The following is a 27,495-nucleotide window of genomic DNA, read 5'->3' as shown; positions in this document are numbered from 1 at the left end:
GGCTAAAATAGTAATTCAGCATCTACATCGTGAGGCGTGAGCTAATTAACGCACCAATGCCGATCAAATCAGAGCATCGAAGAACTTGGTTCTCATTGGACCTCATACATGCTATATTGAGATCTTAAAATTGGTAAAAATTGATCCTTCGAATTGGAGATTGCAGGCAGAGTGTGTCGTGTAGATGCCAGAAGCAGTGGTTGTCCAAAGAATCTTACCGCTATAAAAAAAGGCTTACAAGGTCAAGGAGGTTTCCCACATGTATGAGAATGTCCAAGCCTCCAAGGACTATCTAAGGGTCCCAAATACTTAGAGATTCTCAGATTCATGTGATTATTTCTCATACATTTTTGCATTTAGAATCATGCGATTTGTTGAAATCAACCCACAATATACCTTTCTCCCTCCCATCCACTATGCTATGCATTTAATTTTTTATCCAGACTTTAAAAAGGACCATATATTTTGAACAGAATGTCCAAACACTATGTTTTTAGAAATTAACCCGCAATCCAACTCTCTTCCTCCCATCCATTCACCCATGCATTTAATTTAATTTTTCAAAACTTACAAATGGCCATATAGTTTGAATCGCTATTTTAGATCCCTTTTCACCATTGTCTTTGCCTTCGAGGGGTCTTTCAAACAAGAACAGTGTTGATATGATCACAAAATAAAAAATTATCATGTTTTGATACTAGAATGAAACATTCATGAAACGTTCTGAACAAATTTTGTATCAATGCGAGTTTCATATACTAGCTTTAGTGACTTTCATTGTGGTTTCATGGTTTCCTATAGTGTTTGCTAGTTGTTTCAATGATTTTGAGAGGCGGCCGGGGGGGGGGGGGGGGGTGGGGGGTGCGGGGGGGGGGGGGGGGGCTGGGGGTGGTGGTGGTTAAAAATGTAAGGATTTTAAAGAAATGATGCGTATAGATAGTCCCTACGCTTCGACATTCTCTTTTTAAAAGGATTGGCTTCGACATACATGAGTTTGTGCCTCTGTTAAAATATTTATGAAAGTTTGCCGATCCTAGGTCTGGTCATTTCTTCTTTTTCTTTTTCCTCACCTAGATATAGCTTTGGCCTTATATGACTTTGCTAGTTGTTGGCGTCTTTGTATATGTGTTGGTGTGCCATGTGTGCGTTGAAACTGCTCCGCAGGGCTCGGGGGTGATTAGATCTCTGCCGAGCCGCCACCCCTTCATCCCCATTCTTTCATCGCCACTACCGGAGACGGTCGCCGGGAAAGCCCGTGCGGGCACAGCGAAAGGTGGCGGTGGGGATCTCGACGCTTTGATCGATCTCGACGGCCTGTGGACTAGAGGCTCGCATCGGAGGCATGCGGTTCCTTGGGCGGCGGCCTACCGACAAGGCGGCATCGTCCGGTGGTTGTTGACGTCCGTAGGAGAGACTGTCCAATGTACTCAGCTATGCAGGCAGCAGGTCGTTGGTGGAGTCCGGCTGCAGCGTGGTGTGTCCTGCTGCCTCTCTCAATGTCTCGGTGGCTTGCGTCTGTCGGATCTGGTGGTGTTGAGCCCCGGTGGTGTACTTGGGGTCCGGAGAAAACCTTGGCCGGTTTGGCTAGCCCCAAGGCGGCGACGCCCAACGGCGCCACTTTCCTTCATGGACGCGGAGCTGAGGTCCCAAATTACCCACCGCGATCCCTTGCCCAGCTTAAAACCTTCAATCCTCTTTGGATTTGGCGGCAGCGGTGCTGTTTGTGTCGTGACCTTCCTCGAGGTGTCGTCAGGGGCCTTGGGGCTCGGTTAGGAGTGCAAAGGAACTGCAGGCGAAGGTGGCAGGACCAGTGGCAGCAGGTGGTGTTTGCGAAGGAGGAGTGGTGTGGCATCCGCCACGTCGACAACGGCGGGTCTCAGCTGCATGGAGGAGTGAGGCATCGCGTTGTGCGTGTGATGATGGAGGAGCGCATGATGATGACATTGTCTGGCATCATGATATAAGAACGTTTTTTTACACTAGTGTAGTATAAAAAATGTTCTTATATTATGGGCCGGAGAGAGTATACGTTTTTTAAGACTCCACTACGAACTACACAAGAAAGTATATAGACATACTTTAAGGTGTAGATTCATCCAATTTACTCTGTATGTTGTACATAGTGAAATTTCTTAAAATAGTACAACTTTCCCATCTACCATCAGCAAGCATGCAGGCATGCATGCATTACACACATCCTTTTGCCCCCAGTGTTGTGATAATAATCTGTGGCGCTGCAGTTTGAGATGTTGAGCACCAACCAACTCCTAAACAGTTTGAGATAATAATCTGTGGTGATAATAATCTATGGCTATGTGGCACTGCAGTTTGAGATGTTGAGATGATGGACTCCCTTGCCCCCGCGTCGTTCCCCCGTGGACGACCCGGGCGGCGGAGCCAGATCCGCCCTCCCACGCCCTTCTCTGCCTTCCCCCGCCGCCGCCGTCGGCCGGAGCCGCCGGGGCAATGCCCCTCGCGGTGGCTGGAGGCGGGGCGCCTTCTACCCTCTTCCCTCGATGATAGTTGGCACGGGGCAACCAGACTAGGGAAGAGGCGTCAGGCAGACGCAGGCGGCGCGGCGGCGGCGGCTCCTGGCGGCGGTGTGGTGTCATGTGCTGTGCACGGTGGTGGGGCGTCGGCTCGCGGCGCGGCGGCCCGCTGTGGCGCCGAGTGGGGGGGCTCCCTTGCGGCGCCGTGGGCGTGGAACCGGCCCGGATCTGGCCCTGCACCCCCCCCCCGCCCCGGTGCGGCTGGTGGTGAGGCGCCGGGTGGCTGTCTGTGGGTCGTGGTGGCTGCCCTGGTGGCCTCTGCTACAGATCCGCCGGTGGCGGGGCGGCGTCCATGGTGGGGCATGCGTAGGCGGGTTTCGGTGGCGTCTTGATGGCGGAACTGCCTAGGCAGCGCGGGCCACGGTCGGCGTGGGTGGTGGCTGGGGTCCGGCTTCGGGCTCTCAGCGACTACGGTTGGTCCCCTCCGTCACAGGCATGCGGCGGTGGTGCAGCTAGGCAGATGGCGGTCCGGCGCCTTGGTGGAGGTGGCTGGCGGTGAGCGTGATGGTGGTGCTTCCACTTGGCGGCGGGGCGGACTGGTCGTATTGTCGCGGCTATGATGCTTTCTGTGCGGAGGTGAGGAGGAGCGGCATGGACTGGGGGCCGCGTCGCAGACGGCGTGCTTTCTACAACGCGAAGGTGGGAGCTTTACGGGCATATGCAGTCCCGCTGAGCCTGTGGCCACGGGTCTGGTTTGCTCCTGCTATTGCGTCCGGTCAGTTACCGTCGTTGACGGTGGAGGTTGGGACCTCCCGCGTGCCGACGGTGGTGTTGCCCCTAGTCCTGGCTCCTCTTCTTTGTGGTGCAGGCCCCTCCTCGCATTGTTGTGGTAAGACAGCGTGGGAAGCTTCAAGTTCGTGTTGGCGCGGGATGGTGGTCGGTTTGGTGGCAGGTTCCGATGCGCCTGGGGTGGAGGTTGGGATCAGGAGAAATCCCTGTCGGCCTGGTCGACACCGGCGCGGTGGCTCCCGCGGGTGTCGCCAGACCTCCCTAGAGGGCGTCGGGGCTACCCTTCCTTTCCCCTCGCCACGTACCGGGGGAAACCCTTAGCAGCAGCGTCGTCATTGTCGCGTCCCTTTTTTAAGGTGTTGATTGGTATCAGCGTCTCGGAGTCTAGGAGCTTGGTGGGTGTTCATCGGTGAGTGCAGCGGTCGCGAGGCTTCTCCGTTTTTGTTGATCCGCCGTTGTCGGCATTTGTTTCTGTTACGCTTTCTCTGTTGTTTCTTTTGGGCGAGCCTGTGCTGTTTTCGCCCCAGCACCTATCGTTGGATGTTTCGGAGTTGGTTGCTTTGTAATACAAAGCGGGGAAACCCTTCTTCGGGACCAACTCCTAAACACATAGGACGCGATGGTACAGTTGAGCACGATCCGGCCGGCAAGCTCAAGCTTGGCAGTTCCACTAGTTTCCCTCCATAGAAAATTCATGATCCTGTCGGCGATTACTCGTTTCACGAAGAATCGTCAAGGCGTCCGAAAGGTGGAAAGGGCATCCTTGTGGGATCCACAAAGGGTCGCGTACTGTCGTGGCGGGATGAGCGAGCCTCCCCTAGGATTTCTTCGGACGCCTATCTTCTAAGGCCCTCATCTATATAGAAGACCTTTAGATTTGTTTTAAGGGAGACATATTGTTTCTCGGGTATCCTTTGCTGAAAGAGGAATTGATTGCCAAACTTTAGCATTGTCATCGCCGTGTTGTTCGCGATGAGGTTCGAGTGGTCCTACATCCTAGACTATGGGTTTATAGTACTAGATTCGTAGAAATCACCTTTTGATGTGTTTCATATGTATTCATTATGTGAGGTCAAACATATGATTGTGATTATATATGTGGTTTTTGTGGTTGTCATGAGTTGAATAGTTTCATATATTGATTTTTAGGGAAATTTTATAAATTGTTGTTCATTTGACTGTAAGATTAGTTTCTGGATGTCCATTGGATCCGCACTCTACCGGTGTAATTATGGACAAATTATAGTTAGGGGTTAATAATGAGAACAACGTTTCCGCAAGAGAAAAGGGAGAACAATGTGTAGTAGGAGTAGATGAAGTAGACGGAAAGGTACGATTAACCAGCTGAGAAGATGAAAAAACTTGTACCCATTGGTATACTTTCTTGGTTCGTCCCACTGCGGATAAAGTGGGAGTTTTCTAGCTATCTCGGTACAATGTGAAAAGATGCCAGTATAAGATTGGGCGTTTAAGACAGTTCGTGTGGGGTTGGACTAAAGATTTTACTGAGATTTAGCAAGTGGAAAAAGAAAGTCTTCTCAATCTCATCAAGTTAGACATAAAAGCAGAGATGAACCCTTTAGATATGGACGGGATCATGACTAAGGGTGTGTTTGGTTCAAGGGATAGTCTAGGATGTCTATGGGTATCCCCAACGAGCTGGGTATGGGTTGCAGTATTTTTGTTTGGTTGGGTGGGTATGGTTGGGCCATATTTTATTTGGTTTGAAGGATAAAATGTGATTGTGGATAGCCAATTAAGTGTTTAGTTTTGGAGAGGAATCAAGAATAGAAGGTGCTGCATCAAGTTTGTACTTCCTGTCACCATGAAATCTTCTGCAGCAGAATGCCAAAAGGAGAGTATTAATGCAAAAGAACTTGCAACAGAATACACCCAACTAATCAGCACACTATGCGCCGGTACAGTACACAGCAGCATGCACTCCACGCATCCATTCATATCACGGCACACACAGCACAGAGACGCCGCCCTCGTCAAGCTTCGACACGCTCACCTTTGTCTACAGCCACTCTCTCATCGAGCAATAGCAGCGCTGCCTACTCAAACCCCAGCCAGCGTCGCCCGGTGCTCGTCCTCCTCAAGCACGGGTTTACGCCGTCCGTGCTCGCCGGCCTAGAGAAGCGAGCTCACCGCTCACCGGTGACCGGACTCTCGCTACGGCCACCGTGTGCCAATCCTCAGTCAACACAACGCCGCTGCGTAGCTGAAGCCAATGCGCATCGTCCAAGGGTTTCATCTTTTTTTCGTTTAATCCCTACGGTTTCTTTGGATGCCTATCGTCCAAGGCCATCATCTATATAGAAGACCTTTATATTTGTTTTAGGGGAGACATATTGTTTCTCCGGTATCCTTTGCCAAATGACTTAAATCTTTTAAGTAATAAAACATTCTTTTTTGAAAATCCTTTGTCGAAGGAGGAATCGATTGCCAAACTTTAGCAATATAATCACCATATTATATTATTTTTCCCGATGAGGTTCAAGTGTTCCCAACTCCTGGACTATGGGTTTATAGTACTCCCTCTGTAAGTATTGTGGTACAGAGGAAGGTAAATATGCAGATATCTCCTTTTATGTGTTTTATATGTATTCATTATGTGAGCTCCAACATATGAATATGATTATCTACGTGTTTTTTTTGGTGGATATTTTTTTCATGACGTTAATAATTTTGTATATTATTTTTAGGGAAATTCCATATATTGTTGTTCATTTTGACTGTAAGATTAGCGTGTGGATGTCTATTGGACCTCTGCTCTACTAGTCTAATTATGGACAAATTACAGTGAGAGGTTAATGATGAGATCAGTGTTTTTGCAAAAGAAATGAGAGAACAATGTGTATTATATGAAGTAGACAGAATTAGCCTAGTGACAAAAAATATAAAAGAACTTGTAACTGTTGGTATACTTTCTTGGTTCGTCTCACCGAGGATAAAAAGGGAGTTTTCTAGCTATCTCGGTCCAATGTGGAAAGGTGTCAATATAAGATTCGACATTTAAGATAATTCTTACGGGGTTGGACGAAAAATGTGAGTGAGATTTAGAAAGTGAAAAAAGGCTTCTTAATTTCATCAACGAGCTACAAATAAAAGAAGAGATGAATCCTCTTGATATGGACTACAGCTTGATAAAAAGTGAGGTTGAGGAGAAGCTTGCGAAGCTTCTCAGAGAAGGGAGATAAAATGAGCTCTAAGAGCTAAGGTACAACGGGTTGTTCACTGGACAGTAATACTCGGGTTTTTCACCTAATTATGAATAGAAAACACAGGCAAAATTTTTTTGCCCAACTTGAACAAGATGAGGGTATGATAGTAGGTCATGAAAACCTTAAATTTCACATCTTGATTTTTTCTTAAAAAGCTCTTTGGGCGCCATTAGAGAATTTTGTCTCCTTGGATGATTATATGGTGGGGGTATCCCACAAGTTTGTATAAAAGAGAATGCAGTGCTTAACATCCCTTTTATGAAAAAGGAGGTGTTCGAGGATATAGTGAAAATTAAGAACAATAAGGTGCCCGGTCCGGATGGTTTTGTTGTGGAATTTTATCAGAAGTGTTGGGGGAAAATTAAGGGTGATATAATGCCCATGTTTCAGGATCTTTTATATGGCCAACTTCAATTATATAAACTTAACTTTGGGACAATTACTCATTTGTCTAAGAAGGAAGAACTGATTCACATTGAGCAATTCAGACCAACTTGTTTACTTAATGTTAGATTTAAGATTTTTATCAAAGTGGCTACTAATCGTCACGACATATTGCGCATATTGTGGTTCACCCAAATCAGACACATTTCATGCATGGGTGACAACGAAGTCGACAGTTAGGGAGATTACGTGTGTATACGAGAGTTAGGGAGATCGAACCATCAGGAACAACGAAGACGATGGATTCGCTTTTAATAGTAGAAATTTATCAAAGTATCAAATAACGTACAAATCAAAATATCATATAAACTGAATGCACAGAGTTAAACACGAGTTTCCACTATTTCATACCGTCGTCACCACTCCCACCTTACCAGCGAACCACGGTCTTGTGAACTTCAATACCAGGTCGCCTCTTCCTACTCCCCTCCGGCGTGAGCCTTAGGATGAGCAATATAGATCTAATCTGGTCATTGATTTAAATGGCGGTTCTGAGGGTATCTCGGTCTTTACCACCAGCCCATCACTAGTTTTGTTTTGGGCTAACCCCTCGATTCGTTTCCGATTTGATAGTTGTGCGTTGTGTCACTGTTTGCTCAAAGTTGCCGCTGACTGATGGCTACTATGTGACACTCTGGCCTGGTTTGCCAACGGATGGAGCTGCCATGCCTCGTCGCCGGTCCCATTGATTTAAGTCGTCATGCCTCTGCCATAGGTGCCCAATAGCAACCGAATGGATCTCCCAGCGTCTCGCAACCAGCCGAACGATGAGGGATTATAGGAATCTAAATATGAAATCATGGGATTGTCCCATCTAGTTTGGCCTCGATCCGTCCTAGTCGAAGCGAAACCAAACGACACGGTGGTCATGAAGTTAATCTCCTTGACATATGACCATGGGGATGTTGGCCCTTACCTGATTTTACCCCTGATGCAGCGAATACTGCTCACGTTGAAGTGCAATACAACTCAATACTGCTTGTGAGAAAGGACGCATGCGTGTATATATAGGCTCAAAGGCCAAAGAGAATTACAAAGGGAGGTTGGAGAGGTTAGGATCAATCTCAACAGATATCTACAAATAACTACAAGGAGGGAGATTGATCCTACCGGCCCAACATCCTAACAGAAACACACGCATGCCACATAACGTGAGACACACGGTTTATACATGTACCGTATGAATACACAGTAAATACAATGTCTAACACTGCTCATCTTGAGGAGCAGTACAAACTAACCTTAGCCATTTGATTAGGTAAAATAGATAGTCTATATTTACTTGAGGGTACCATAAAAGAGCTCGCCGCCGTTGACTGGATATTGCAGCAGTATTGCCACTCCAATGATGTCGTATCTATCTGCTCCTCCGCCATCGTCGACCTATCATTGTAGTATTGGCGCACTAGGTTTTGAGAAGATAGATGGTTGTGGGGCTATTGGCTCCAGGAGCTAGTTCCGAACCTCTATGGGTAACAGGCGCTCGCGGAGTCCACGTAGGCTAGAGATATTGGCCCAGATCTCACACCATATTTGATTCGGGAATACCTAGCCCTTTGGACGAGAATCACACGAGAGCAGCTGCAGGATGGGAGCTAGGACTCCATCAGATAGGTCTGAGAGACGGACGACCGTTTCTCGACGAAATCAGCTTATGTGGCTAGGTTTTGGGGCAGGGAAGTAGTTCCCACCGTGGCGTTCACTTGGAAGTCTAAAATCCCCCCTGCGATGTATATTCTTCACTTGGCTTGCGATCCAAAACGGGTGTTAGACCTCGAACAACCTGGCAAGGAGGGGTCTGGATCACCAAGAGACTTGTCCATTAATTTTGTTTTGGCCTTTGTCCCTATCCCTAGTTCTAGTTGTTAAACATATATGCGGCTGCTAGTATCTCAACCGAATCGTTAGAGGAGAGGTTTATCTCTAGAGATGTTTAAGTTAGATGGATAGATACTTATGTATTGTTTAAACTCTTATCTATCCCTTGCATTACTTGATCTCCAAGATTGTAATTATATCTCCTTGTACGCGGTATGAGGGCTCGCAACCCATCTATATAACACGCAACACGTCGGCCTAGATGGCTAAGACGTTTCCGCACTGTCGCACATGGTATCAGAGCAATCTTCCTCCATTAGTCTAGCCAAGCCCATCTCCACCCATCGTGCGCCATCTCCATGCCTTCCTCCAGCTCGCACCAGCCGTTGCTCAGCGGCGGAGTCCCGGAGAATCTCTCCCACACCAACTATGTTCTGTGGCGGACGCAGATCACGCCACAGCTGCGGGGCACCGGCGTCTACCACTACGTCGACGGCACGACACCTGAATCGGCTACTGTCCTTAGCACAAAGGACACTACCGGGAAGGAAACTTCCGAATCAAATCCCCTCCATCCAACTTGGGTGAGGGAGGATTAGCAGGTTCTCGGATACCTGCTCCAAAACCTCTCTAAAGAGGTCCTCGCCACGGTGACCACAATCACCACGGCGCGCGAGCTCTGGGTTGCCTTGGCAAACATGTTCTCATTGCAATCCCTTAGCCGCGTCAACAACATCAGAACCGCGCTGATCAACGCGCAGAAGGGCAACCAGTCGATGGCCTCTTACTTTGCTGCCATGCGAGGCTACGCCGACGAACTCACAGGAGCCGGCAAGGACATCCAGGATGATGAGCTCATCTCCTACATCATCCATGGGCTTGATCAAGATTATCAGCCCCTCATCTCCGCCCTAGATGCACGCGTCACCCCGGTAACCCTCGATGAACTCTTCGCTATGCTCAGTAACTTTGATCAACGCATGGCGCAGTATCACGGCACCGGCGCTGGCTTCGAATCTTCTGCCAACTCTGCGACCAGAGGCCATGGTGGTGGTGGCTCTCGCTCGCGTGGCTCCTTCTGCGGTAGAGGACGTGGTGGTGGTGGCACTCCTCGCGGCAACTCCAACAGACGTCGCGATGGTGGTGCCAACAGAAGCAGACCAGACTCGCCCCGCTGTCAGATCTGTGGCAAGCTCGGGCATGTGGCTAAGGACTGCTGGTACCGCTACGACGAGGACGAAGGCTCTTCACAGGATGAAGAAAAAGTCGCTGCAATGGCAGACGGCTCCTATGGCGTCGATACCAATTGGTATGTTGACAGTGGCGCCACCAATCACATCACCAATGAGCTGGAGAAAGTCACCTTGAAGGAAAAGTATTGTGGCAAGGATCAAATCCATACTGCCAGTGGCGAAGGTATGGGTATATGTCATATTGGTCATTCAACTATCAACACCCCTAGTAGAAAAATCCATCTTAAAAGAATCTTACATGTTCCTCGTGCCCACAAAAACCTTCTATCTGTTCATAGAATTACTATTGATAATCATGTGTTTCTTGAGTTTCATCCCTATTTATTTTTGATCAAGGATCAGGCAACGAGGAAAATTCTCTATCGAGGTAGATGTGTTCGAGGGCTCTACCCGTTGATTCCAGAGTTTAGAAGATTCAATAAACAAGCTTCCAGTGCTGTCAAGCTCTCATCCACTCAATGGCATGATCGTTTAGGACATGCTTCTTTTTCTTTAGTAGAAAGGTTACTTAGGAGAAATAAGCTCCCGTTTGTTGGTGAGCGAAATATTGAAACTATTTGTGATTCCTGTTAACGTGCTAAAAGTCATCAATTGCCGTATCCTATATCTACCAGTGTCTCTACCAAGCCTCTACAATTAATCTTCTCTGATGTGTGGGGTCCTGCACCTTCCTCTGTTGGTAGATACACATACTATGTAAGCTTCATAGATGACTATAGCAAATTTTAATGGATCTACCTTCTCAAAAAGAGATCTGATGTGTTTTAAGTTTTTCAAAACTTCCAAGCACTTGTTGAACGTAAGTTTAACAGAAAATTGATAGCCATTCAATCAGATTGGGGAGGAGAGTATGAAAAACTCAACTCCTTCTTCCAAAGTTTGGGCATCTCACATCACGTGTCATGTCCACATGCTCACCAGCAAAATGGATCAGCAGAACACAAACATAGGCACATAGTTGAAGTCGGTTTGGCTCTTCTAGCAGGTGCCTCTATGCCTCTTAAGTTTTGGGATGAAGCATTCCTTACCCTAGTTCACATCATTAATATGTTACCCAGCCGTGTCATCCACAATGAAACACCTTTGGAACGCCTCCTCCATATCAAACCAGACTACACATGCCTTCGTGTCTTTGGCTGCGCTTGTTGGCCAAATCTTCGCCCATATAACAACCGCAAGCTCATGTTTCGATCAAAACAATGTGCTTTCCTTGGATACAGTGCCCAACACAAGGGAGTGAAGTGCTTGGACATCCCCACTGGTCGTGTCTATATTTCCCGGGATGTTGTGTTTGATGAGACCAAATTTCCCTTTGCAACCCTCCATCCTAATGCGGGTGCTCTCCTACGCAAAGAAATTTTGCTTCTTCCACCTCATCTCTCCGGACATGATCAAGGGGGCGTTGATATTTGTGATGATCATATTATGACTAACCCATCTAATAACCTTCATGAGACTTGTGATGATGCAGAGCACAGTGCAAATGGCAAAGAAAACAGCCCAAATGATGCCGAAAATAGTGAAACACGACGTCATTTTATGTGTCCCAGCGTGGGGGGCAAATCTTTCTCGGAATCAGCGCTGAGCTGCAGTAGATCCGCCTCGGGATCGAGTCCTGGTGCACCACTGCAATGCAGGATATCCCCCCCGGAGTTAGCGCCAGAATCCACCTCGGGGCTGGCTCCTGTCCTGGCTGGAGGCGCAGCCGACTCCGCGCGGGGCCATGCATGCCAATCACCGCTAGACAGCTGGCGGGCTGGTCCCTCCTCGATGCGCGCGCGCCTGGCTGCCCAACCGCACGTCTACAAACGGCGCGTCGACGGTTCTCGCCAGCCGGCAGGTGGGCCAACCCAATCATTGGGACGTGATGGTATGCCTCGGCCTGGATCGTCTGCGGCCCAAAGCACTCCTGTGCAACACCCGATACGCGCGGAAGATCCTGGCGAGGCAACGCCTGCGCCAGCCGCAGCCGACACGCCCGAACACGACAGCGACTTCGCCTTGGGATCGCCAGCGCCGGGATTATCTACACCAGCAATCTCTACAGAACCTCTGGAGGTGCCCATTCAGTGTCGAACACGTCTACAACAAGGGGTAACTAAACTAGTTGATTACAAACATATTACAAAGTTTGGGCTAGTCTGTTCGACAGGTGAACCAGGAGAACCCAATACTCTTGAGGAGGTTCTTGGTAAGGAAAATTGGAGAGAGGCAATGCATAATGAGCTAGCAGCACTTAAAAAGAATGGGACATGGCATCTGGTTCCCCACAGCAAGGTAAAAATATTATTGACTGTAAGTGGGTTTTCAGGATAAAAAGAAAAGCTGATGGAACCATTGATCGTTACAAAGCTAGACTTGTTGCAAAGTGATTCAAACAACGGTATGGTATTGACTATGAAGACACATTTAGTCCAGTAGTTAAAGCTGCCACTATTCGTCTTGTTTTGTCTATTGTTGTGTCCAGGGGTTGGAGTGTGCGACAGCTAGACGTACAGAACGCGTTTTTGCATGGTGTTCTAGAGGAAGAGGTTTACATGAAACAACCCCTGATTTTGAAAATTCACATGCACCCTCTTATGTGTGCAAACTTGACAATGCCCTGTGTGGATTAAAACAGGCTCGAAGAGCATGGTACTCTCGTCTCAGCAAGAAGATGCAAGCACTTGGGTTCATCCCTTCAAAGTCTGACGCTTCATTATTTATTTATAACAAATCAAATACATCCATATTTGTTCTCATATATATTGATGATATCATTGTGACAAGCTCATCTAATGAAGCTATAACAGGATTATTAAGAGACTTGAGTGCAGAGTTTGCTCTTAAGGATTTGGGAGATCTACACTATTTCCTTGGCATTGAGGTAAAAAGACACAAGGATGGCCTTCACCTTTCTCAAGCTAAGTATGCAACAGATTTAGTAAAGAAGGCTCGTCTACAAAATTGTAAGCCAGTACCAACTCCTTTATCTAGTACAGAAAAACTATCTCTTGTTGAAGGAGAACTTCTGAATCCACATGATAGTACAAGATACAAAAGTTTAGTAGGTGCACTTCAATACCTAACACTCACCACACCAGACCTGACATATCATTGGCTGTAAATAAGGTCTGTTAGTTTCTTCATGCACCCACTACAGTTCATTTCACTGCTGCAAAACGTATTGTGAGATATGTGAAAAATACTTTAAACATTGGTTTGAATTTCTGCAAGGCTTCATCTACACTTGTTAGTATGTTCTCCGACTCAGACTGGCCAGGGTGTGTAGATGATAGACGTTCAAATGGTGGATTTGCAGTTTTCTTTGGACCTAACTTGATATCATGGTGTGCAAGAAAACAAGCAACTGTTTCCAGGTCTAGTACAGAAGCAAAATATAAGGCATTGGCCAATGCAACAGCAGAAATAATATGGGTGCAGTCTATTCTCAAGGAACTAGGCATAAGAAGCACCAAAGCTCCATGTTTATGGTGTGACAATCTAGGTGCTACTTATCTATCAGCAAATCCAGTTTTCATGCAAGAACTAAACACATTGAGATAGATTTTCACTTTGTTAGAGAAAGGGTTGCAAATAAACTGTTGGACATCAGGTTTATTCACTCAAAGGACCAGGTTGCAGATGGTTTTACCAAAGCTCTTTCTACAAGAAGTTTTGAAGACTTCAAGCATAATCTCAACTTGATGAAGTTGTGATTAAGGGAGGATGTTAAACATATATGCGGCTGCTAGTATCTCAACCGAATCGTTAGAGGAGAGGTTTATCTCTAGAGAGGTTTAAGTTAGATGGATAGATACTTATGTATTGTTTAAACTCTTATCTATCCCTTGCATTACTTGATCTTCAAGATTGTAATTATATCTCCTTGTACGCGGTATGAGGGCTCGCAACCCATCTATATAACATGCAACACGTCGCCCTAGATGGCTAAGACGTTTCCGCACTGTCGCACACTAGTGTCTCTTTTTTCTCATTTTTTTATTTTGGGGTTTTCATTCTGTTTTTCCTGATTAACCAAGAATGTTAGGTTTTCAGGTCCGGTTTTCTTCATAAACTGAACCAACTCTCTTCTTCTTAATGAAATGCAGGAACCCCTTCCCTCTCGAGGTGTTATAAAAAAAACTATCTACTACTGATTGTGTGTTCACGAGCGAGGTCTGGATGGCCTTATGCACTGACCTTGGAAAACAAGAGTGGAACCCAGCGTGGGGGAAAGAAGCTTCAAGAGTGGTTCCAAAGCAAGACCGGCAATGGGCGTAACGAAAGAGACGTCAGAGCTATACTCACTCTTGTGCTTGGAAAGTATGGAAGCATCGGGCGTAATCGTTTAGGATAGAGTTGGGTTCAAGCAATATATAACACCAACACGGGGTGCTCTTTCCCTCACTTTTTTCTTTAACTAGTAAAAGTGCCCGTGCGTTGCAACGGACGAACATCAAAAACTCATAAAAGTTATAATGTCCAACAGAAGACAATTCAAGTTCGTCAAATTGCACCAATCTGATGTAAATCCTACAAATCATTTGGTTGACGCAAAAGTGGAGGATTAAGGTCTGGTTGATGCAGTGTTATATTTAACAATTGGACATATCAAGAAGGGCCACAAAATCTCTTGAACATGAAAAATTACTGACATAAACTTCTTTGTTCCTCCAGTATGCTTGACATTAGCTAACTGTATCTGCACATCTTAGTTCCTATGTCAACCATGTACCGGATTGGTAAAATTTAAGCTAGCCAAGGAATGAAACGACAAATATGATTATTGTAGTCTACGACAATTTATTGTGTTTCGACAAAGGCCATAGAAAAGATATGTAAATGAAAACGAGCAATACCCACCCAACTGAAAATTGCTGCCAATTAAAAAAAAGATTGTTTGTTAGCACTGAAGTATCGAGTGAAAGGGAAACTGAAAATAGTTCAATTCTAGCAGAATAGTGAGATATTCGAACAAAATTTAGGAATAGTACAACTACTATTTAAAAAACTGAACTAAGTTTTCTCTCTATGCATAAATCATCAATCAGATGTCCACTTATTAGTTGCCAACTAAAGGTTGAACTTAGAATTATAGACCTTACAGTTACTCCCTAACAAGAAAATGGAAAGCTAAAAACGAATCCAACGAGAATCTTTGTATATTGGCATGACATGCGCGGAGCACAATGTTACTTTATTTTTGCCACATACCAAATCTTATGCCAATAACTTAGCATACCCAATAAAACAACAACAAAGTATAGCCTCATCACCCCACAAAAAAGTGTTTCCTCATGATATACATATTGACTATAATGTTTTTATTTCCAAAGATATATCTAGGATAACTGCCACATAGGTTAATAAGAAAAATAATCGCCAACTTGTACCAAGCACACGGGTAGAAAATGAAAACCAAGAATTCTCACCTGAGATCGGACAGTGTTTCCCGTCAGCAACGCTGGTTTGGTTGAAAACTGTCTGAGATGTAGAGTCAACTTCCTGCTCTGATTCAAAAACATTTGGTGCCTCCAAATGGTAACCAGAAGCAAGCTCAAATAAGTCATCACTCCTGGTGTCATCTATATTGAATGGGTTCTTGGTAGAAGACACTTGATCCATTAGCAATGTGACATGCTCCTGACTTGTAGACACTTGATAATTTGTAGGAACCTCAGTGGCACTTTCCCTGTTGCAGATGTCCTCTTGTTGTTCAGGCCTCGCCTCTCATGAAAAATCAACCGCACTGTCCTTTACTAAAATGTCTTTACTGCAGTTGTCTTCAGCAATGGAGTTGAGCATGCTATCGACATTAGTAACAGCAAGATCATTTTGATAACCAGGTACAGAGCATACTGAATTTACCAGGTAAGAGTTATCAACTGGCAGCTGAACACCTGAAGTATCTTGAGCAGACAAGTTCTGTGAAGAGCGCTCTATGGAATAATCAGTTGACGTACTTTCAGTACGAATTAGCTTCAATTCATCTCCAGAATTAGATATTGTTTCGGATCCAATAGGATATGATTCTACTATTTCTTCTCTTGGTGATACTTCAGACATGGTATCGAGAACCTCCATACCATCTTTCAAGAAGCTGCCCACCTTCCTCGAACATGCAGATTGGGATTCTGGGTGAGACTTAAGCAGAGAGCGCTTCTGCAGAGACGAGGGATTCAAATCACCAATAAACTCGCAACTGCCAGATGTTTTATCAGATTTTCTGTCAACCACGACATATGTATTGTTGCTATCAATGTCTGCTGAGCAGTCATCTGTACTCTGGAGGTTTAAATCATCTTCATGCCCAACCAATCCAGATGTTATATTCCCCGCATAATATTCAGCTTCGTTTTCAACTTCAGATCCAGCAGGAAAATCAGTCATGCTTGATTCCCTTGAAAACTGATATTTGCATGTGCCATATCTTTCAAGAGAGATTACATCTGCAGCCACACTTGAACCCGCTGAGCCTTTATCCAGATTCTTGATTTCCATAGGAACATCTGACTCACGTGCTATTGTTGCACCCTCTTCTGAAAGGGAGAACTGCTCCCCATTTTATACGAACACCAATTCCTGTCAGAGGTGAAGGCCATGACGGCCCTCGTCGGCGAGGACCTAGCCGGCTCCCTGCTCGCTACAATCAACGCTCGCCGCTGCAACGAGCTCTTATCTATGATGCATCCTTGAAAAGGGTGGATCTGGATCGAGCGTGCGCACTCAGAGGAGGATTGGGATGCGGTCGTGTGAGGAGGGGTTGGACTCGAGGGAGTTGATCGGCCGATAGAGAGCGACGGCGGCGGAAGAGGAGGAGAAAGATGAGTTGGGGAAGGTGCCTCACCGGCGTCGATTGTTGCTGACAGTGGAAAACGATAGGGGTAGGGGCTCTTCGTGTAGGGGTGGCCACAGCGGCGGGGAACGGCGTTGGCAGTGCACGGGGGAGGGGCAGGGGTCGGTGGTGGCAGCGCGCGGCGGAGGGGCGGGGGTCGGTGGTGGTGGCGCGCGGCGACATGGCATGGGGCGGCGGCGTGCGGCGACATGGCAGGGGGCGGCGGCGCGCTGTAGATGGAGATGAGGTAAGGTCGTGGGTCGTCTGGGCGGAATTTTCTTTCTCGCCCGTACCGGTTCATGTTGACTGACTAATAGGACCGCGGGTTGATTTTGATAAAACACAAGGGTGTTTTTGCAAAAACACCACGACGACGGACGACCAGAAACCCTATTTGCTTTATTATTAGGGAGATATATATATATATATATAGTACGCACACTCATGCGTATTCCAGAAAAAAATATGATTACAATTTTTTCAGAAACACAAAATTTAAAATATGAACCGGAAGGTTAAGCACGTACGTACGGCAGAGATTATTAAAATCATATGAACCCAGCGCCCATCAATAGACAAAACTCTTGCCACGGTGTGGCATTCTTTGTCTGACCAGCGCGGCATTCTTTGTCTGAAGTGCAGTTTCCTTTTTATTCTTTGAATTGACTGGTGTGGTCTGAACTCTGAACTACTAGTAGAGTCGTCGTCTTGGTTTGAACGGCCGCGTTCCTCAGTTTTCGTGTCCATTGATTTCTTCTTCACTCGTCGTTTTGACTCGATGAACGCACGTGCAAGTTCACTTCACCGGGAGAGCGAGGATATATAAGCAGCTTGTTTGGAGACTGTCATCACGCATCAACCTCCTCTTGGCACACAGCTGCTCATCAACTATCACGCTGCCCTCTTGACAGAACCACGGACACTAGTGATCAACTATCATAGCTAGCGCCAGAAGCTAGGTAGTGAGAATCAATGGCATCCCGTCTGGAGCTGCTCATGTCGCGGGTATGGAGCTATCTTACCTCCTCACCAACCGCGGCAGCAGGAACAGGAGGTGCTCTTGCCAGTTCCAGAAGCCAGCCGAAGCACCGGCCTCGTGACCTCCCTAGAAGCAGGGTGAACGCGGGGAGGCCTCACGAGGCAGAGAAAACGGGAGCCTTACAGTTCGGAGAGGATTCTCCGACGCGCAGCCGCCTGTAAGACCCCGACAAGCTGAGCAGCTAGAATCAAGATCTCCGCTCCAATCGAATTATGTCTTTGACGCAACATATGTCATATCATAGTAATGTTTTTGTATGCTGCTCCGATCAAATTGATCATGAAATGTGCACTTTACAATTTTGTATTTTGAACTTTGCGGCTTTGCATCGTGTGTTGGTTGTCTCGTATCAAACCTGTATGTAACTCGTACATGTGTTCATCTAGCTGAGAAACAATAAGGTCTCATTCACCTCACGTCATCAAAATATTGTTTTTACTTTGTTGCCGTTCTCGCCCCGTCAACCCGGCGGCCTGTTCTTCCTGCACATCGCGTCAACCTGGCCTCAATATCCTGAGTCTACTCACGTATATATGCTTGGCCCAATAAATCACGAGAAGTAAAAAAAAAAGGAAAAATGGGATCATGGGAAAATCGAACAAACAACGCCTTAGTGAGAAGGTCAGCTAGCAAATAGCTACTTCGTCCATGTTAGACCCCGATACTAATCTCATGCATTCAGCATAGCTTTCTTTTTTCTTCCTGTTTGTAATAACGCATGGGTTGATATACCCATGCAGGTAGTGGAGGAGCTGCGTCTAGCGCACTCTCTCCCTCTGCGGTTTTCTCTCCTGGCTCGTTGGGCTCTGCTATGATCCAGTCGCCAGTCAGCGCGACAGAAGTGGATCGAGGCACCCCGAGCCAGGAGGTAGTTAGATCGTGCGTGTATGATCGCATATAACAGGGAATAACAGAAACAGAAAAGCTGCGCAATTGAGGCAGCACGGAACCCTCCACTCTCCTTCGATCCGGTTTTGCAGGAGCTCTAGCGATCTCTCTCTCTCTTGCGTTCGTTCGGCAACAACAATTGGCATCAGAGCCCGGCGGTGTTGCCATCCTCCGGCGCCCAACGGTGTTCGATCTGCGGCGAAGATGTCGAGCGACGAAGCAGAGGAAGTCCGGAAGCGAGCGGCGGCGGCGGAAAAGGCGAATGTGGGTCACACCCCATCCTCACCGCCACTGGCTCGCCTCACGGCTGGGAGCAGCGACGAGCTGAGGATCGTCGAGCTGGTCGTGCAGAGTGAGACCTCTTCTTCGACTATGGTCCTCTCTCGCACGAACTACATGGAGTGGGCACTCCTGATGCAGGTCAAACTGCAGGTTGCGGGTGTCTGGTCTGCGGTGGCCGAGGGCACCGCAGATGAGCGTGATGACCGGCGGGCCCTTCAGATCATTCTCATGGGGGTGCCGCCGGAAATGCTTCGTGTCCTGGTCGCCAAGGACACGGCGAAGACGGCGTGGGAAACGCTCAAAACTCTGCGTATGGGCAGCAAGCGTGCGCGCGAGGCAAAGGCACAAGTACGCCGGCGGGAGTTCGAGGACCTCCGTTTCAAAGACGACGAGTCTGTCGAGGACTTCGGGCTGCGGCTCACTGGCTTAATCGCCGATCTGGAGTTGTATGGTGATCCTGTGACGGAACTCAAGGCCGTGCATAAATTCCTCCTCGTGGTGTCGCGGAAGTACCATCAGATGGCGATGGCGATCGAAAGCCTCGTCGATCTGAAGACGATGACCATAGAAGAGCTCGTGGGGCGCTTCTCCGCATGCGAGGATCACTATGATCTCTGACGGTGCGACGCAGCCCGGAGGTCGTCTACTCCTCACACACGAGGAGTGGTTCGCGCGTGAGCGGCAAGCTGGCGGCGGCGGATCATCGTCGGGAGGCGGCAGCGGCAAGAACAAGTCACCGGCAAAACCGAAACCCCAAGGCAGCGGAGGCAAGCCAGCAGGGGGTGGTGGTGGTGGCTCCGGTGGCAAGAAAAAGAAGGGAAAATGCCACCACTGCGGCATCCCAGGGCACTGGAAGAAGGAGTGCCGAACCTGGCTCCGCGAGCAGGAGCAGAAGGGCAATCAGGAGCAAGCAAACCTCGCGCAGGGCGGCGACGAACAAGACCACGGGCTTTTCATGGCCGTGGTCACCAGCTCTACTACCCCACAGATCATTGCTCCCCAAGCCGTCTACCTCAACGAGGAGAAGGTAATCCCCGCTCCCTCTCAGGATGGCGTCTGGTTCTTTGACACAGGCGCCAACAGCCACATGACGGGAGATCGGAGCATGTTCGCGACGATGGACGAAACCGTGCATGGCACAGTCAAGTTTGGAGATGGATCCGCCGTGGCGATCTGAGGCAGGGGCACCGTGGTGTTCAGGGGCCAGAGCGGCCACCAGCGAGCACTGGGGGGGGGGGGGGGTCTTCTACATCCCCAGCCTTCGCACCAATATCATCTCAGTGGGGCAACTGGATGAGGGCGGTTGTTCGACCGGGATCAAGGCCGGAGTCATGACCATCCACGATCCGGGACAACACACACTAGCTCGCGTCAAGATCAGCTCAAGCAGGTTGTACACTGGGGTCTTATCAATCGACTCGCTAGTGTGCCTCATGGCGAACAACGATGACACAACCTGGCGCTGGCACGCAAGGCTGGGCTATCTCCACTTCCGTGCTCTGCGAACCATGTCCACCAAAGGAATGGTGCGCGGGATGCCGGTGGTCGATTGCGTGGAGGAGTACTGCGACGGTTGCATGCTTGGCAAGCAGCACAGGGCACCCTTTCCGCAGTTGTCGATGTTTCGTGCCGAGCAGGGTCTGGAGCTAGTACATACAGACCTTTGCGGTCCGATCACGCCGACTACCCCTGGAGGCAACTGGTATTTCCTCCTGATCGTCGACGATTACAGCCGTTACATGTGGGTAGAGTTGCTCAAAACCAAAGATGAAGTGTTCAGTAGGTTCAAGCGGATCAAGGCACTGGCAGAGTTGGAAGGCAAGTGCAAGCTGCGGGCGTTCCGCTCGGACCGTGGCGGGGAGTTCAACTCCGGCGAGTTCAAGAACTTCTGCGAGGAGCTCGGCGTCAAGCACTACACCACGGCTCCGTACTCATCCCAACAGAACGGGGTGCTGGAGAGAAGGAACCAGACCGTCATCGAGATGGCCCGTTGTATGCTCAAAAGCATGTCCATGCCGGCACACTTCTGGGCCGAGGCAGTGCGCACCGCCGTCTACATCCTCAACCGGGCTCCCACCCGGAGCCTGGACGGTGTCACCCCATATGAGGCCTGGCATGGCCGTAAGCCGAAGGTGCAGCACCTCAGAACGTTCGGGTGCACTGTCCATGTGAAGAAGATCGGACCCGACATGACGAAGCTTACTGATCGCTCCACACCGATGGTATTTGTTGGGTATGAGGAGGGTGCAAAGAGCTATAGGGTATATGACCCAGCTGCCAACAAGGTGCAAGTCACTCGGGATGTTCTCTTTGAGGAGAGCAGGCCGTGGAAGTGGAATGCAGACGGCGCGCGCGCTGGAGAGGCGCCTCGCTCTTTCACAGTGGAGTACATCACCGTGCATGGGACGAAGGAGATAGACTCCGGCAGTGAAGGACAATGCACGGCTCCGCCACCAATCCCTTCACCAGCACCTTCGCAGGTGTCTCTAGCACAGCAGAGTGCCATTACCCCAGTGCAGCAGGGCGCGGCGACGCCTAACAGCTCAGACGCCGGCGAACCCAGCACTCCATCGAAGACCGGGGGGTTGCGCTGGGCTACCCCTCCCTCTCGAGACGGCGGCTGCGACGTGGAAAGTGGTCAGCTGATTCGCTATCGGCGTCTCTCTGGCGTCCTTGAAGACACTGAAGAGGAGGCGGTGCGAGAACAGCTCGAGCGCTGCTTGCTCGTCAGGTGTCTGTTCAGTGCAGAAGAACCACAGGATGTTGATGAAGCAGTGGGAGGCAAGGCGTGGAAGAGCGCTATGGACGATGAGCTGAAATCCATCACCGAGAACAAGACCTGGGAGATTGCCACTCTCCCAACATGTCGTAGGGCAATTGGTCTGAAATGGGTGTACCGAGTGAAGAGGGATCCAGCAGAAAGCATCGTCAAACACAAAGCCAGATCGGTGGCAAAAGGGTATGTGCAGCGTCAGGGAGTGGACTTTGAGGAAGTATTTGCTCCCGTGGCGAGAATGGAAACAGTTCGACTGCTACTCGCACTTGCAGCTCATTCCGGTTGGGAGGTCCATCACATGGACGTGAAATCAGCTTTTCTGAACGGTGATCTCAGTGAGGAGGTATATGTTTCTCAACCGCCTGGGTATGAATGTGCTGGACAAGAGGATAAAGTGCTTCGGGTGCGTAAGGCGCTATACGGATTGCACCAAGCTCCTCGGGCATGGTACTCCAAAGTCGATGAAACCTTCACCTCCCTTGGCGTCACTCGGAGCCCACTCGAGCATGTTGTTTATCGTCGGGGGGACACCCAATCTTTCCTGCTGGTGGGGGTGTATGTAGATGATTTGATCATCACTGGCACAGACGCGGCAGACATAAGCTCCTTCAAGAATCAGATGCAGCAACTTCTCAAAATGAGCGATCTTGGGAAGCTAAGTTACTACTTAGGAATCGAGGTAGAACAAAGCAGCGGCGGAATCACCCTCAGTCAGAAGAGCTATGCAGGCAAGATCTTGGAGGTGGCTGATATGAGCAACTGCAATAGCTGCCATACACCGATGGAGTGCCGGCTCAAACTGCAGAAGGAAGACGAAGGCGAGCTCTTCGATGCTACTCCGTATTGCAGGGTCATTGGAAGCCTGCGGTACCTCGTAAATACCCGGCCGGACATTGCTCATTCGGTCGGCATTGTCAGCAAGTTTATGGAGAAACCCAGCACAAATCATTGGGCGGTAGTCAAGCAGATTGTAAGGTATGTGAAGGGCACGATGCATTATGTATGTAGCTACAAGCACGGGCAAGGGACCGCTGAATTGCAAGGCTTCAGTGACAATGACCACGCTAGAGATGCAGGCGATCACAAGAGCACATCAGGGCATGTCTTCTTTCTCGGGAAGAACTTGGTGACTTGGAGCTCGCAAAAGCAGAAAATTGTCGCTCTTTCCTTCTGTGAGGCTGAGTATGTGGCCATTGCGGCTGCTACCTGTCAGGGGGTGTGGCTAAGCCGGCTGTTGGAGAACATGACAGGAGTCTCGCCGGCCAAGTTCAAGCTACAAGTGGACAATAAGTCAGCCATAGCCCTAAGCAAAAACCCCGTTCATCATGACCGAAGTAAACACATAGACGTAAAGTTTCATTTCGTTAGAGATTGCATGGAAAAGGGGCAAGTTGAGATCGGTCATGTAGGAACGCAAGATCAACTGGTAGATTCACTCACCAAGGCTCTTGGGCGCGTTCATTTTGTGGACATGAGGCAAAGGCTTGGTGTGATCGGTTTGATGCAGTGAAGATTAGGGGGGTGAAATGTTAGACCCCGATACTAATCTCATGCATTCAGCATAGATTCCTTTGTTCTCCCTGTTTGTAATAACGCATGGGGTGATATACCCATGCAGGTAGTGGAGGAGCTGCGTCTAGCGCACTCTCTCCCTCTCCGGTTTTCTCTCCTGGCTCGTTGGGCTCTGCTATGATCCAGTCGCCAGTCAGCGCGACAGAAGTGGATCGAGGCACCCCGAGCCAGGAGGTAGTTAGATCGTGCGTGTATGATCACATATAACAGGGAATAACAGAAACAGAAAAGTTGCACAGTTGAGGCAGCACAAAACCCTCCACTCTCCTTCGATCCGGTTTTGCACGAGCTCTAGCGATCTCTCTCTCTCTCTCTCTCTCTCTCTCTCTCTCTCTCTCTCTCTCTCTCTCTCTCTCTCTCTTGCGTTCGTTCGGCAACAACAGTCTATAAAGCAAATCTGTGAAGTCGAGTAATGCATCCTTTATAATCTGTGAAGTCGAGTAATGCATCCTTTATATTTATGATCTTTAATATATATAGATTTTCCAGTAAAAAACTTGATTTTAGCCTTCTCACTGTTTCGGTTGTTTTAATGCAACACCTTCTTTTTGTTTTTTACTTCACTTGTTTCCGTTGATGCTTGGGGTGAAAAAGAAACAACTTTTTTACATTGCATGCAGCGCCAGGCTGCTCATCACGAGGATACAGAGCTGCTTCTGAGGTAGGACCTCTCAGGGTGAGCAGATTTGCAGCAGGGGGCTTGAGTTCAACAAGTTTGCTTGGAACAAAGGTGTAGCAGCTTGCAAGTGTTTGCTGCCACCGACAACCCTCATCACCCTCGACCACCCCCGGTTGCGGTCACACTGTATGTCTTGCAGTTGCGGTTCGGTGTGATGAGTTGCAGTCGTGGTCGGGTCGGGGCAGTTGCAGTAACTACAAAAAAAGGAAAACCAATAAAAAAGAAAATTCTTTGTTGCCCCGGCCTCCCTCCCCACCCCCGGTTGCGGTCACACTGTATGTCTTGCAGTTGCAGCTGGGTATGATGAGTTGCAGTTGCGTCCGGGTCGGGGCGGTTGCAACTACTACAAAAAAGAAAACCAATAAGAAAAGAATAAAATGCTTTGTTGCCACCAACCACCCACCATCTCTGGTTGCGATCGAAGTGTATGTCTTACATTTGCGGTTGGGTGTGATGAGTTATAGTTGCGGTCGAGTCAGGGCGGTTGAAACTACTACAAAAAGGAAAACCTAAAAAATGAAAATGGTTTGTTGCCGCCAACCACCCTCACCGCCCCCGACCACCCCTGGTTGCAGTCGCATTGTACGTCTTGCAGTTGCGGTTGGATGTGATGAGGTGCAATTGCGGCCAGGTCGGGGCAGTTGCAACTACTACAAAACAACCTATAAAAAGGAAGAAAATGCTTTGTTGGACCGACCACCCTCCTAACCGCCGGTTGTGGTTGGGTGTGATGAGTTCTAGTTGCGGCCGAGTCGGGGCGATTGCAGCTTCTACAAAAAAAATGAAAACCGAAAAAAAGAACGAAAATCATTTGCTTCTGCCAACAACCCTCCCCACCCCAGTTGCGGTTGCACTGTACGTCTTACAGTTGCGGTTGGGTGTAATGAGTTGTAATTGCGCCCGGGTTGGAGCGGTTGCAACTACTACAAAAAAGGAAAACCAATAAAAAAGAAAATGATTTGTTTCCCCTGACCACTCTTCCCATCCCCAGTGGCGATCGCAGTGTACGTCTTGGAGTTTCGGTTGGGTGTGATGAGTTGTAGTTGCGACCGAGTCAGGGTGGTTGAAACTACTATAAAAAAGAAACCTAAAAAAGAACAGAAATGGCTTGTTGCCGCAGACCATCCTCACTGCCCGTGACCACCCCTGGTTGCAATCGCACTGTACGTCTTGCAGTTACGGTTGGGTGTGATGAGTTACAGTTGTGTCCAGGTCGGGGCTGATGTAACTACTACAAATAAATAAACAGAAAACCTATAAAAAGAAGAAAATGCTTTGTTGCCCCCGACCAGCCTCCTCGTCCCCGGTTGTGGTCGCAGTGTACATCTTGAAGTTGCGGTTGGATGTGATGAGTTGTAGTTACGGTCGAGTCGAGGTGATTGCAACTTCTATAAAAATATGAAAACCTAAAAAAAATTGAAAATGGTTTGCTTCCACTCACAACCCTCCCCACCCTCCGGTTGCGGTCGCACTTTACTTCTTGCAATTGCTCTTGGATGTGATGAGTTGCAGTTGAGCCCGGATCGGAATGATTGCAACTACTACAAAAAAACACCTATAAAAATAAAAAGGAAAAAATGGTTTGCAGACACAGTGTACCTTTTGCAATTACAACTAGGTGTGATGAGTAGCAGTCGCACCCGGGTCGTGGCGGTTACAACTACTAGAAAAAAGAAAAAACTAAAAGAAGAGCGATAAAAAAATAGGGTAAGGGCGGCAGGCCAGTTGCAGACACGCCGTAATTTTGGTGTGTCCAATTTTTATGAAAAAAGGGTGAGTAGAAATTTGAAACTAGTACATTTGAAAAAACAACGATAAAGAAATAAATAAGCAAAGGAAAAGGATAAAAATGATAAATAAATAAAAATAAAAGTAGATAAAAAACAATGTAAGTAACTATGTAGAAAAAAGGGTAAAAGCAAAATATAAAAATGTCAAGAATAAGAAAATAAAAAATATATAGAGAAAGACAGACCTCAAATAGCAGTTGCAACCTTGTTGACGGTTGTGCTATTACAGCCACGTTGGGGGGTCATATAGTTACATGTCTAGCCGTCAACATACAAATAGCTAACAACCCCTATTAACCAAGTTATAGTCGAGTTAGAAACCATGCAGTTGCAGTCACATTGAAATTATATAGTTGCACATATTGTAGTTGAGATACAAAAGAAAAATTAAAAAAACAATAAAATCACATAGTTGTTCCTTGTACAAATAAAAGAATAAAAACAGCCACGCTAAAGAAAAGGAAAAAAAGTAAAAATGACAACACGAGAACGCATGCGCAAAAAATTACACAAACAACAACTAAAGCTGAATAATTATGTACATGTGTTCAAGACACTTGCTCTCTTCTTCTCTTATTAGTGGCAGGGAAAAAACAAAGAGTATTTTTAGGAAAAAAACAAAGGATAAACAGCCAAAATAGACAAGGAAGACATGCATCGGCTCTATAGTCCAGCACAGGCCCGAACAGGTTGCCACGGGCCACAATCAACAACGTGAAAAAACAGAAAACAGATGGTGTAAAGCTATCGACTCAAAAAACAAGTCATGATGCGAGAAAGATCCAACGGATGACGATGTGAATGAGACCCCACTAAATCTCAGCTAGCTGAGTTTTAACAAAATTGAAAAAAAAAGTCATATATGTTCTCTATAGACTAGCCTTTCTGTTCGAGGAACGACCATTTGATGCGGATAGATGTGAGGTTGTTCATTTCTACCAGCCTGAGTTTGATTCTACTGGAAGCGCCTTGCCGCGCCTTCTTTATTCCAAGAAAGGCGAAAGAGGAACTTATGCAAACTCCTTCTCTTGCCTTTTATAAAACGTTTAGAGAATTCAGAAAGAGCACATAACAATTCAATGTGACATGTCTAAAACGTCTTAGAAAAGGAGGGAGTACATCTCAAAACAACCCCACTTTGTGTATAAAATAACCATCATGTCCAAACATGAAGTTCATGTGTCCAAAAGAAAAGAAAAACCTCATGGGCAACATCACAAGGCAAATTTTAAAATTCTCCCTCTTAATTACTTTCTCTTTTTTACATATGAGGTACAAAGGTAAAACTTAATCAAAGCACTAATTAATGAGATTAACGGCTCAGATCTATTAAATACTTGTACCTTTCATGATATAGGCAAAGTTGTCCCTGTCTTCCGATGAGATGGTGGTTATCGTTTTTGGTGGAGTAGACCTTAACGATCCGATTACGAACATGTGACGACATCGCGCCTTAGCAATCGCTAAACCAACTCTGAGAGGTTATTGACCACGTCGAAGCACGATCAACCTGACCACGAGGGTCTGTTTCCTGCACGCGAACGAAGAACAAGCAAAAAACTAAGATTGCAATCTGGATATTGCTAATATAAGAGGAAAGCTTTATTGGTGAAGGTGTGGTTCTGTGACGCC

General features: G+C 47.6%; 1 non-coding gene and 1 pseudogene across 1 annotated transcript; one reads left to right on the top strand and one right to left on the bottom strand.

The window, feature by feature from the left end:
* The first annotated feature begins 9,603 nt into the window (after nt 1-9,603).
* On the top strand, nt 9,604-9,742 carry LOC123451580. Its single transcript, XR_006632420.1, has one exon. It is a non-coding gene; the product is annotated as a small nucleolar RNA Z247 (small nucleolar RNA).
* A 2,319-nt stretch (nt 9,743-12,061) lies between these two features.
* On the bottom strand, nt 12,062-17,138 carry LOC123450875 (annotated as a pseudogene).
* Between the last annotated feature and the right edge of the window lie 10,357 nt (nt 17,139-27,495).

This window comes from Hordeum vulgare, chromosome 4H (assembly GCF_904849725.1).
Source record: "Hordeum vulgare subsp. vulgare chromosome 4H, MorexV3_pseudomolecules_assembly, whole genome shotgun sequence".
Lineage (NCBI taxonomy): Eukaryota > Viridiplantae > Streptophyta > Magnoliopsida > Poales > Poaceae > Hordeum > Hordeum vulgare.
This window is presented reverse-complemented; position numbering and strand designations above follow the sequence as displayed.